Source organism: Mus caroli, chromosome 16, assembly GCF_900094665.2.
Source record: "Mus caroli chromosome 16, CAROLI_EIJ_v1.1, whole genome shotgun sequence".
Taxonomy (NCBI): Eukaryota; Metazoa; Chordata; class Mammalia; order Rodentia; family Muridae; genus Mus; species Mus caroli.
This window is the reverse complement of record NC_034585.1, coordinates 33625198-33635864: the sequence shown is the minus strand read 5'-3', so window position 1 is coordinate 33635864 and position 10667 is coordinate 33625198. Positions and strand designations below refer to the sequence as shown.

Sequence of the window (10667 nt, the reverse complement as noted above, 5' to 3'; positions counted from 1 at the left end):
TATATACATACACACACATATATGTATATATATACATATACATATATATATATATATATATATATATATATATATATATATATATATATATAAATTAGGCTAGTTCTGCTCCTTGCCTGTAGCTTTCTGCAGCATATTTCCCATGGCTCTGGCATCTCTGATATCCTGGAGTCTCTATTTGAACTTCATCTTCTCAATTTTACACTCACATATGTGTATATATGGGATTTCAGCACTGACTATTTGGTATTAGTGGCCAATCTGAGGGCCCTTTCCTGGGGAAGACCATTTCTCCACTCTCAATATTCCCTAGCTTTGTGTAGTTCTTTTTCTAAGGATGGAGCCCTATGAGATTTCTCCCTTCCATGTTAATATATTTGCTGGTGTTGAGCTTCTTCCAGTCTTGTTTAGGCAGACACATTGTTAAGGTACCATGGGGAATACCTCCCTGCCATTTCTAGGAGATACAATCTCACAGCAGACTTCCTGTTCTTGTGGTTGTTACAATCTCCCCACCCCTCTTCCTCTCTGATTCCTGAGCCTTAGATACAGGAACTGTGTGGCAGATAAATCAGCGGGGCTGCTCACCACAAGGTCATCTGTTCTCTTACATTTTGATCCACTGTGGTTTTCTCTTAATGGTCTCTGTCTGTTACAAAGGGACATTTCTATAGTGAGGGGTGAGACATATACTTATCTCTGGGTATAAGAATACATATTTAGGGGGTTGGAGAGATGACTCAGAGGTTAAGAGCTCTTTCCAGAGGTCCTGAATTCAATTTCCAGCAAGCACATGGTGGCCCCAAATCATCTATAATGAGACCCAATTCCCTCTTCTGATGTGCATGAAGACAGAGTACTCATACACATAAAATCTATGAATAAATACATCTAAAAGGGGGGCAGTCTGTAACCCTCTGAAACTGTAACTTCAAAGAAAATACATATTTAGAATGTAGTTGGCAATTGTGCTGTTGTAGTAAAGCAGCGTTTGTATGTTTTCCTCCAAGAGCCATGATTTCACTAGCCTTGAAATCCTGGCTAAGTTTTCTGATACCAGATATGATCTCCTTGTTAAGCAAGCAGTAAGTCCAATTAGAGTGCTGTTGTAGACAACCAAGCTATGTGAGCCACTATTGCACCCTTAGGGATGGCATGCTGTGCTGGTCACCTCGGTTCATAGGCATCATAACTGGGCATAAGTATGCGTTTGCTTCCTCCTTTGGCAGCGTGTGTGTCACATCATGGTGCCATGAAACCTGGTTCTGAGAGAGAGAGAGAGAGAGATCTTTCTGGCTCTGGGTTTGATATTTTCCAGTCCATCCATTTACCATGATTCCATGACTTCATTTTTCATGACAGCTAAATACTATTACATAGTGCACATATACTGCATTTTTATTTTCCATTTGTCAGTTGAAGGACATTTAGGTTGTACTATTGTGAATGCAGTGGCAGTGAACCCGCCTGGGCGAGGATCTGTGGGGTAGAATGTCCAGTCCCTTGGGCATATGCCAAGGCGTGGTGATAGATTGGTTTTTAGCTTTTCCACGGTTCTCCATACTGATCTCCACAGTAGCTAACCAGTTTGCAATCTCCCCGAGTTAATGAGAATTCCCTTCTCCCCGGAGTCTTCTCTGGTGTTTGCTGTTGGTTGTTTTGTTTATCTTTGCCATTCCGAGTAGGGCAAGATGAGATTTCAAAGTTGTTTTTATTTTCATTTTCCTAAATGCTAGTACCAATGAACATTTTTTTGAAATATTTTTAAACCATTTTTATTTCTCTGTGAGAAGTTTTTTAATCTACCATAAATTGTGGTCCTAAATTATGGATCTCTTCATCATTACAATTACATCAATTTCTGACTTTGTATATATTGAGAAAATGCAATTGGGTACATTTAAATTTTAACTTATACTTTCCTGATGATTTGAGTCTTTTGCTATTATGGAGTCATCCTCAACACAGCCAGTAATTCTTGTGCCTTAAATCCTACTTTGTGGTGTTAATTAACGATATATCTTTAATTGGGTAGCATTTGTATGCCATAGACAAAAATAGCAGCACCGAGTAGGGGAAGAGGATGCAAAATCCTGGCCTTGATCAGGAAGCTATCTGCAGTTGATACCTTCTGAGAAAAGGAAAAGTACTTTTCTTCAATGGAGTATCTCTGGGCACATCCACCACACTCCAGGGTAGTCCCCTGCCCACGAATACGTGACCAACACAAAACAGACTCCATGTTTCATGAACTTTACTGATTTGTTTATTTGTTTGTTTGTTTAGTCTTATTGGGTTTTTGTTTTGATTTTTATATCTTGTTTTTTTTTTAAAGTAGATTGCTTTGTGATTTATTTATTTATTTTTTTAATATTTTTATTACATATTTTCCTCAATTACATTTCCAATGCTATCCCAAAAGTCCCCCATAGCGCCCCCCACTTCCCTACCCACCCATTCCCATTCTTTTGGCCCTGGCATTCCCCTATATTGGGGCATATAAAGTTTGCAAGTCCAATGGGCCTCTCTTTCCATTGATGGCCGACTAGGCCATCTTTCGATACATATGCAGCTAGAGACAAGAGCTCCGGGGTTCTGGTTAGTACATCATGTTGTTCCAACAATAGGGTTGCAGATATATCTTGTTTTTTTGGGGGGGTTGGTTTTTTTGGTTTTGGTTTTTGTTTGGATTTTAGGTTTTTTGTTTTTTGTTTTTTTCGGGGAGAGATAGTGAAAGAACATGAAGTTGGTTGGCTACTAAGGTGGAGAGCATCTGGAAGAGGGGAAATAATACCATCAAACTATATTATGTGAAATTGCTTTTAATTAAAAAGCACTTGGATGCTGTGTCCTTTTTATTTTTTAGACCTTTACTTTAACTTACCAGTATTTTTATGTTTTACATATGTCTAACACTTAATCTTGCCATTTATAAATCTAAACATTCATTTTACTCTACTCATTGTAATTACTAGTGTATATCTGATTAAATCTATCATTTTAATTAGAACTTATTTATCCCACCTGTTATATACATATTTTTCTCTTCCTTCCTGCCTTCTTTTCGATTGTTCTCCAGTCTTCCAGATTTTTTTGTTCTTTATTATGTGTAAAATAAAACATCCTGTCTCTATTAAAGGCTGCTGTACACATTAAAACATGCAAAGTTAAACTTTAAATATCTTCAGTTAAAGACCATGTCTTTTTATAAAACAGTCCAAAGAACAGTTTAATACTATTTACACCACTAGCCCACATATCCTTTTGCCATATATTTCAGTTTTTAACACACACACTATTATTTTAGATTACTTTCGCCTTTGGACTTGGCCACCCTGTTTCTTTCTACACTGTAAGCTTGTCTCTGACATCACTACTGTCTGAAAAATATGCAGGAGAATTCGGTTTGGTGAAGACCAGCTATAGGAAGATGCCCTTTATTTTAATGCATTTAACCTTGTCTGTAGAGAATAAAAGTTCGTGTTGGCAATTATCTCCCCTGTATTAAAAATATCCCCCTGTCCTCTAGCTTCCCTTGATATCTGGGACTCAGCTGTCAGATTATTGCTGTTTTAAAAGCATAGTTTTTTAATTTAAAAATTTTTTTTATACAGAAATGGGTGCTCACAGTCATCTATAGGATGGAACACAGGGCCCCCAATGGAGGAGCTAGAGAAAGTACCCAAGGAGCTGAAGGGGTCTGCAACCCTATAGATGGAACAACAATATGAACTAACTAGTACCCCCAGAGCTCGTGTCTCTAGCTGCATATGTAGCAGAAGATGGCCTAGTTGGCCATCATTGGGAAGAGAGGCCCCTTGGTCTTGCAAACTTTATATGCCCCACCCAGTACAGGGCCAAGAAGTGGGAGTGGGTGGGTAGGGGAGCAGGGCCCGAGGATGGTATAGGGAACTTTCGGGATAGCATTTGAAATGTAAATAAAGAAAATATCTAATAAAAACTGCAGTATTGTATGCAGTCCCCCAACTAAAACTGTCATAAATTTAAAAGTTTAGATTAGTCCACTCCACGAGCGCAGTGGACTTCTAAAGTATACTTCCTTAATTCCTCACTCTTAACTTCTATAGCCATATTGATTCTTTTAGCAATTGGTAAGTAGTAAATATTTCCAACTGCGTTGAATATCATGAATCACCTCACATGTTATTAATAAAGCATGATATTGTTTATGATTTTAAAAAAAGCAAAGTTTTTCTCTCTGGCTCTTTTCAAATCTTTTCTTTGTCTTTAGAGTCCTAAACTTTTCAGTGTTATTAGATCTCTATGTAGATTTCTCTTTGTTTATAATATACACAGGTCATTCACTTTGAGTCAATATGGTGTCTCTTTTCCATTGTCAGTAAGGACTTTTAGTATGTCTTAGATATTATTTCTCTTTCTACTAAAACAGTTTAAAGTGTTTTGGAACTTCCCATGTTATCCTCCTTTATAAATTTTAAAGATTTATCTGCTGTGTGTGTATGTATGCGTGCATATGCATGGGTGCATACATACTTCCTGTTCCTGTTGATGTTTCTTAGCCCATTTGATGTACTATAACTCAATGCCATTGTGGTAGTTTGAATAGGTTTGGTCCCTATAGACTCATGCGTTTGAATGCCCATGGGGAGTGGCACTATTAGGAGTTGTGGACTTGTTGAAGTAGGTTTGGCCTTGCTGGAAAAGTATGTTACTGTGGAGGTAGACGTTGAGGTCTCCTATACGCAAGCTATGCCCAGTGTGGCACACAGTCTTCTTCTGCTGCCTTCAGATAAATATATAGAACTCTCAGCTCCTTCTCCAGTACTATGTCAGCCTGGATGCTGCCATGCTTCCCACCGTGATGATAATAGACTAAACCTCTGAAACTGTAAGTCAGCACCAATTAAATGTTAGCCTTTATAAAAGTTGCCTTGGTCATGGTGTCTCTTCACAGTAATAGAAATCGTAACTAAGACAACTATAAACTAGATGGGTTACAAACAACTGCGAGGAGCAGGTACAGCCGCCACCCAAAGATGGCGCCCAGGACGGCTGCCAGGTCTTATGACCTGTGCCTGACTTCCTCATTACCTCAGACTTAGCCACATCCAAGCCGCCTGCACTGTGCCTCGTCACCTTACCTGAGGTGTCGTCACTTGCTGTGAACCAATGGACTGCCGTTATGTGACTGGGGTGATTGGGAGGAGTCAGTAGGGTATTTAAGGGGCACCCCAGGGTTGTTGGGAGGAGGGGGATTCCCATTCCTGCATTGCAATGTGAAGTGTTCCTGAATAAACCTGCTTGAAGAAGGACAATGTGGTGTTGCGTCTTTCCTGCTGGTCGGGGTGGATGCAACAAACAACAGAAACATATTCTTCACATTTCTGGAAACTAGGACACCTAAGAGCAAGGTCTTCATTCAACATCTGATGTCAGCCTTCTCCTAGTTCATAGATGACCAACTTCTCACGACAGAGGGGAGAACAAAGGATTTCTCTAAACTTCTATTTGTAAGGGCATGGAATCTTCCTCATGTGGTTTCTTTCTTCATAACACAGTCACCTTCCAAAGTCCCCTTTAAATATTGCTGCTCTAGAGATAGATTCTCAACTTATGAATGTGAGCAACACGAAAGTCAAGGTATATGCAATGGTGTCAGCATTTGGAGGCTGATTATGGGATGGAGCCCCTGGTATGGCAGTCTCTAGATAGTCCATCCTTTCCTCTATGCTCCAAACTTTGTCTCTGTTACTCCTTCCATGGGTGTTTTGTTCCCAATTCTAAGAAGGGGCAAAGTATCGACTATGCCAGGGCCTAGCAAACACAGAAATGGATGCTCATAGTCAGCTATTTGATGGATCACAGGGCCCCCAATGGAGGAGCTAGAGAAAGTACTCAAGAAGCTGCAACCCTATAGGTAGAACAACAATATGAACTAACCAGTACCCCCTGGAGCTCGTGTCTCTAGCTGCATATGTATCAGAAGATAGCCTAGTTGGCCATCAGTGGAAAGAGAGGCCCATTGGTCGTGCAAACTTTATATGCCTCAATATAGGGGAATGCCAGGGCCAAAAAGTAGGAGTGGGGGGGTAGTGGGGGGGAGTGGGGGGGACTTTTGGGATAGCACTAGAAATGTAAATGAAATAAATACCTAATTTTTTTTAAAAAGTCAAGGTGTACAGACACAGCTGCTTTATTTGGACAATGACAGATGCCCAAAATCCAGGTGAAAATGTCCAAAATCCAAGTGAAAATGTCTTTGAATCATGCTTCCTCTTTGCTTATGGCTGTCTTGGACTTTGTGGGCTCAGAATTTTTGAAATACTTAGTTTAGAATGAAAATTCCTTCTTCTGGAGTGGAGAGGACCCACACCCAGACCAAGATTATGGATAGCAATACATGGCTGATGCAAGGGATAGGAACCTCAGCTGTAGCTCCAGGGGATGAGTTGTTTCTGGGTCTTCTTTTCCCCATGGAGATAATACTCAAATTTCACCAGCATATTTTCCCCTGTGTTATTCTTCTTCTTTTTTTTTTTCTCCAAGCCTTACTTCATTTTTACTGTGCACTGATTATATTACACCTGAAGGCTTCAGGAAAATGAAAGGTCACTCTTCTGAATAAAGTGACTAACCTCCTGGGTGTTGGTAGTCCAAAAACAAACAGATCCTAAGGAACACAAGATTGATGCATATAATTTAGGTATGTCCAAAATAGATTAGCAATTGCAGTAAGTCCTGGTCTACTAATGAATAATTGTCTCATTCTGTTAATAAGAAAGCATAGAAAATCTTGGAAACTTGAAAATAGAAAATTTCCTCTCCCCCCATACACTGCTTTCTTAAAGACTCAGCTGAGAACACTTAGAGAGCAATGTAGTTTGAGGCCATTAGAAGCATGGGATTGGAAAGCAGGAGGCCCCACAGCTTCCACTTCGTGGCTGAGCTCTGGTTCATATCTGCAAATTCAGAAAGGTGTGCCCTCTCAGGAACTAAGAGAATCCACACAAATCACTCAGCACTCTCATACAGCCTTCTGCATGACAGCTGTCAGTACAAAAGGCAAGACATGCGGGAGGCACAAAAACAACTGTGGGAAATCCTACTGGGGAATTGCAGTGAAGGACTAAGGCAGGCAGATCCTTTTCTTTGCTTCCTTTACCCCCTGGAAGGCCTTTGCAGGCTGCAATAATAAAGAGTCTTATGTACAGCCTGTGTCTTGGGGGTTTTATTGTGTTCTAAGACAGGAAGATAACAGGACTTAGGAGTCATCAATAAAACTAGAATAAAGGTTTTGTAGAAAAGCTTGGAGTAGAAGAGGGAACTATACATTCCCCTCTGTCTCTACCTTCCCATTCACATCACTCACGAACTATCCAAAAATCCTGGGTAAATCCCAGCTAAGGAGTTTCTTTGAAACTTGATTCCAGATGTTCTGGCTTCCACAGCTGGTGGTTCTGTTCCTGGGTTTTGTGGTAAAAATAGGGCATGGTGCGAAAGTATCCAGAGTAGCTCTCAGATGTGTGCTGCACAAGTGAAGTCCCAAGTGACTGCTGCACAAGTGAAGTCCCAAGTCACTGTTAGAGCTGCTTGCGCTTGGGCCCCCTGTGTAAAGCCTTCTTAGAAGTGGATTTGATTCTGACAATTTGATCATTTGAATCCAATCTCCACGAGGGCAGGGATCTCTGTTTGGTTTCCTTTGTTTTTGTTTTTGTTTTTGTTTTGACATTTTGAGACAGAGTTTTACTCTGTAGCCCAGACTAGCCTTTAACTCTTTGAGATTCCTACTTCAGCCTCCCAAGTGCTGGATTGCAGCCTGAGCACACTCATCTGGGATCTCTGTTGTTTGAAGGATGGTCAGCAGACAGTGAATAAACAAGTTAAGTCAGCCCAGGGGATCAACTGCAAGGGTTTGGGGTCTGGGGTCTTTTTGTAAAGACAAGGAGAATTATGTCACTTGTAGCAGTTACCTGTCAGAGCTTGGGATTAGCAGTGCTACTATCTTTAAGGACGTCTCACATTTTTTCCAAAAAAATAAATTTATTTTTAAAAACAAAAACCAGGTAAGCCTTCTGTGCTCCAATTTTCCAGGAACAAGCCAGAATTTGGCTTCCAGCCTATCAGAAAGGTTGGACAGAAGCAATTTCACACAGAAGTCACCCCTCCCTGCAGGAGACAGAAAACCTTCTGCTTGGTTGTGTGAGATCCCAACTTAGAGCGTTTCTCCCTGGAAGGTAAAGCCCCTGGATGTTCCCCAAGCTTGTTTTCCCTGATCTTTAAAAATATAGCTAGAAAGAAGCTCTTTGTTCTCTATAGCCAGCAAAAGACCTTTTTGTTTCTATACTGTACAACCGAAGATGCCTGCCTTCCTGTGCCAAGGACATGGAGATAGACACCTGAGAGGAGGTTACAGTTCACCCCCACCCCCTCATCAGAAAGGAGCTTTAGCCAACTCTCCTCCCAACTCCTCCCAACTCTCCTCCCAACTCCTCCCAATTCTTCAGCTAGCTGTTAAAAGCCCCCTACTGTCACCACTCGGGGTCGAACTCCCCTGCCCTGCAAGGTGGAGGGACTTCGTCCTCAGCTAGCTGATAATAAAACCTCTTGCAGTTTGCATCAGGTGTGGTTTTCTCTTGGGACACTGGGGTGCTGGCCAGCTCATCCCGGGACTTGAGCAGAGGCCCAGCATCGGGGGTCTTACAGTTGCACACACTTAATTCTCTAAATCTGGTTGGTACTTCTGTCATTGTATTCTGTCCCAGGGGTCTAGCATGCAAGAGAATCCATCTCTAAAATTAAAAGTTTCCGAACTGAGATGTGCGGTTGTTGCTCTTGAGTTGGGGCTTATAACCAATTCGATCATTAATCATTTGTTCCCAGATTTTGGGGTCACTGCTGAGCCCAGCAGCTCCTTCTCCATCGCTGGTTCCTACACCTTCCACATCTTCCTTCTGCTTCTTATGTGCCTCCGGTCCTTCCGAATGCTCTCAAACTCCTCAATGTCCTCGAGCTTGAGCTCCAGGTGGGTTGGTTTCCGTCGCAGCATACTGAAGTCACCCAGGACTTCAGGGGAGCCAGAGCCTGTGAGCTGGGGGCTGGTGAAATGTCAGGAGAGGAAAAGCTGTGGGTGCCAAGCCTCAGCTACAAGCAGATGAATCAATTCACAGGGACCAACAGGATCTAAGGGTCCTCAATGGGTAAATCATTCATTAATCAGATGCTTCCTGTGCTGAGATTAAAGTCACTATCGAAATCTCTTTTCAGGCCTCTGCTGTTCCCCAGAACCTCAACTCCCACCAAGACTCCATTGCTGCGCAGCCCGAACTACACCTCCCCTGTGTTATTCTTTGTCTTTGTGTTAAAATTTAAGTAAACTGAAGAACTAACCAGATATTCTCACCCACCAGCCTATCTGTCTTTTAAAAGGTAATGTCTCTGCGACAGAGTTTGACACAGAGAACTTAGCATCTAGGAACATATAACTCATTTCTGCCTTTGGCTCCTGAAAGTCTTAACTCACTTCTGACACATACAAGGACAGTCTTGTCAGGGTTCCAGAGGAAAAAGATGAATCAGCCTCTATAAGGCCAATGTTTTTACTTAAAAACAAAAGCAAGTTTATCCTTCACTAAATACAAATGCCTAATTTTTTTGTATCAATTATTGTATCAGTTTCCATAAAATTGGTGGCTTAATATAACAGAAATTTATTCTCTAACATTTCTGAAGGACAGAAGTTCCTTTAAACTTTTTTTAAAGATATATTTGGAGTGTGTGTGTGTGTGTGTGTGTGTGTGTGTGTGTGTGTGTGTATGTGTGTGCACCTGTGCTACAGCATGCATGTGGAGGTCAGAAGGCAACTGTGGCAGCAGGGCTGTGCTCCTCATAAGGCTCTAAGAGACAATCCTCCCTTGTTCCATCAAGCTTCTGGTGGCTCCAGACATTCATTGGCTTCTGGCCAATGTGTATATTGCTATTTTATTGAGTTTTTATACCTCCATCTCCCTTCCAACCCTTATTCCATCCTAATCCCTTCCAACCCCAACCAATACTAGGTAGCAGAGAAAGAAGGTTTGAGAGGAAACGGGGCATAGACTGCTACAGACTACTTCCTGCTGACTAGGAGTGTGTTTCTAGGAGCAAGTCTAATCTTTGTTGTCAGTATATCAAGAAAACCAGCAAACCAGCAAACCAGCAAACCAGCAAACCAGCAAACCAGCAAACCAGCAAACCAGCAAACCAGCAAACCAGCAAACCTGCAAGAAAGGTATGGTCGAAATTATGAGATAAATTTGATTTTATTATTCATTGTATATTTCTATTTTAAAAAATACACAAAGACTTGAAATAAATTATTGAAATACATTGAAAATACTGTTAATGACTGTCCTTGTGTACGCCTCTCTGGCACACAAGCAAGTTTTTCTCTACATTGTTGACAAGGAAAATTACTAGAGACTTAATAGGGTTTTTAATGGCCTTGCCAAATTGCCTTCTATGTTAGTCAGCTGTATACACTTCTAACAAAATACCTGAAATAATCAACTTAAGGAGAAGAAATGTTTATTCCAGGATCATATTTTCAGAGATTCCCTATGACTTTGGGCCTGTGCTGAGGCAGGAAAGCATATGAAAATGTGGTGAGCCACACTGTGCACCCCATGGCCAGGAACTGAAATAGAGAG

At 41.2% G+C, this 10667-nt stretch overlaps 1 pseudogene; it reads right to left on the bottom strand.

Moving 5' to 3' along the window:
- Positions 1–8777: 8777 nt before the first annotated feature.
- LOC110311139 lies at positions 8778–9028 on the bottom strand (annotated as a pseudogene).
- Between the last annotated feature and the right edge of the window lie 1639 nt (positions 9029–10667).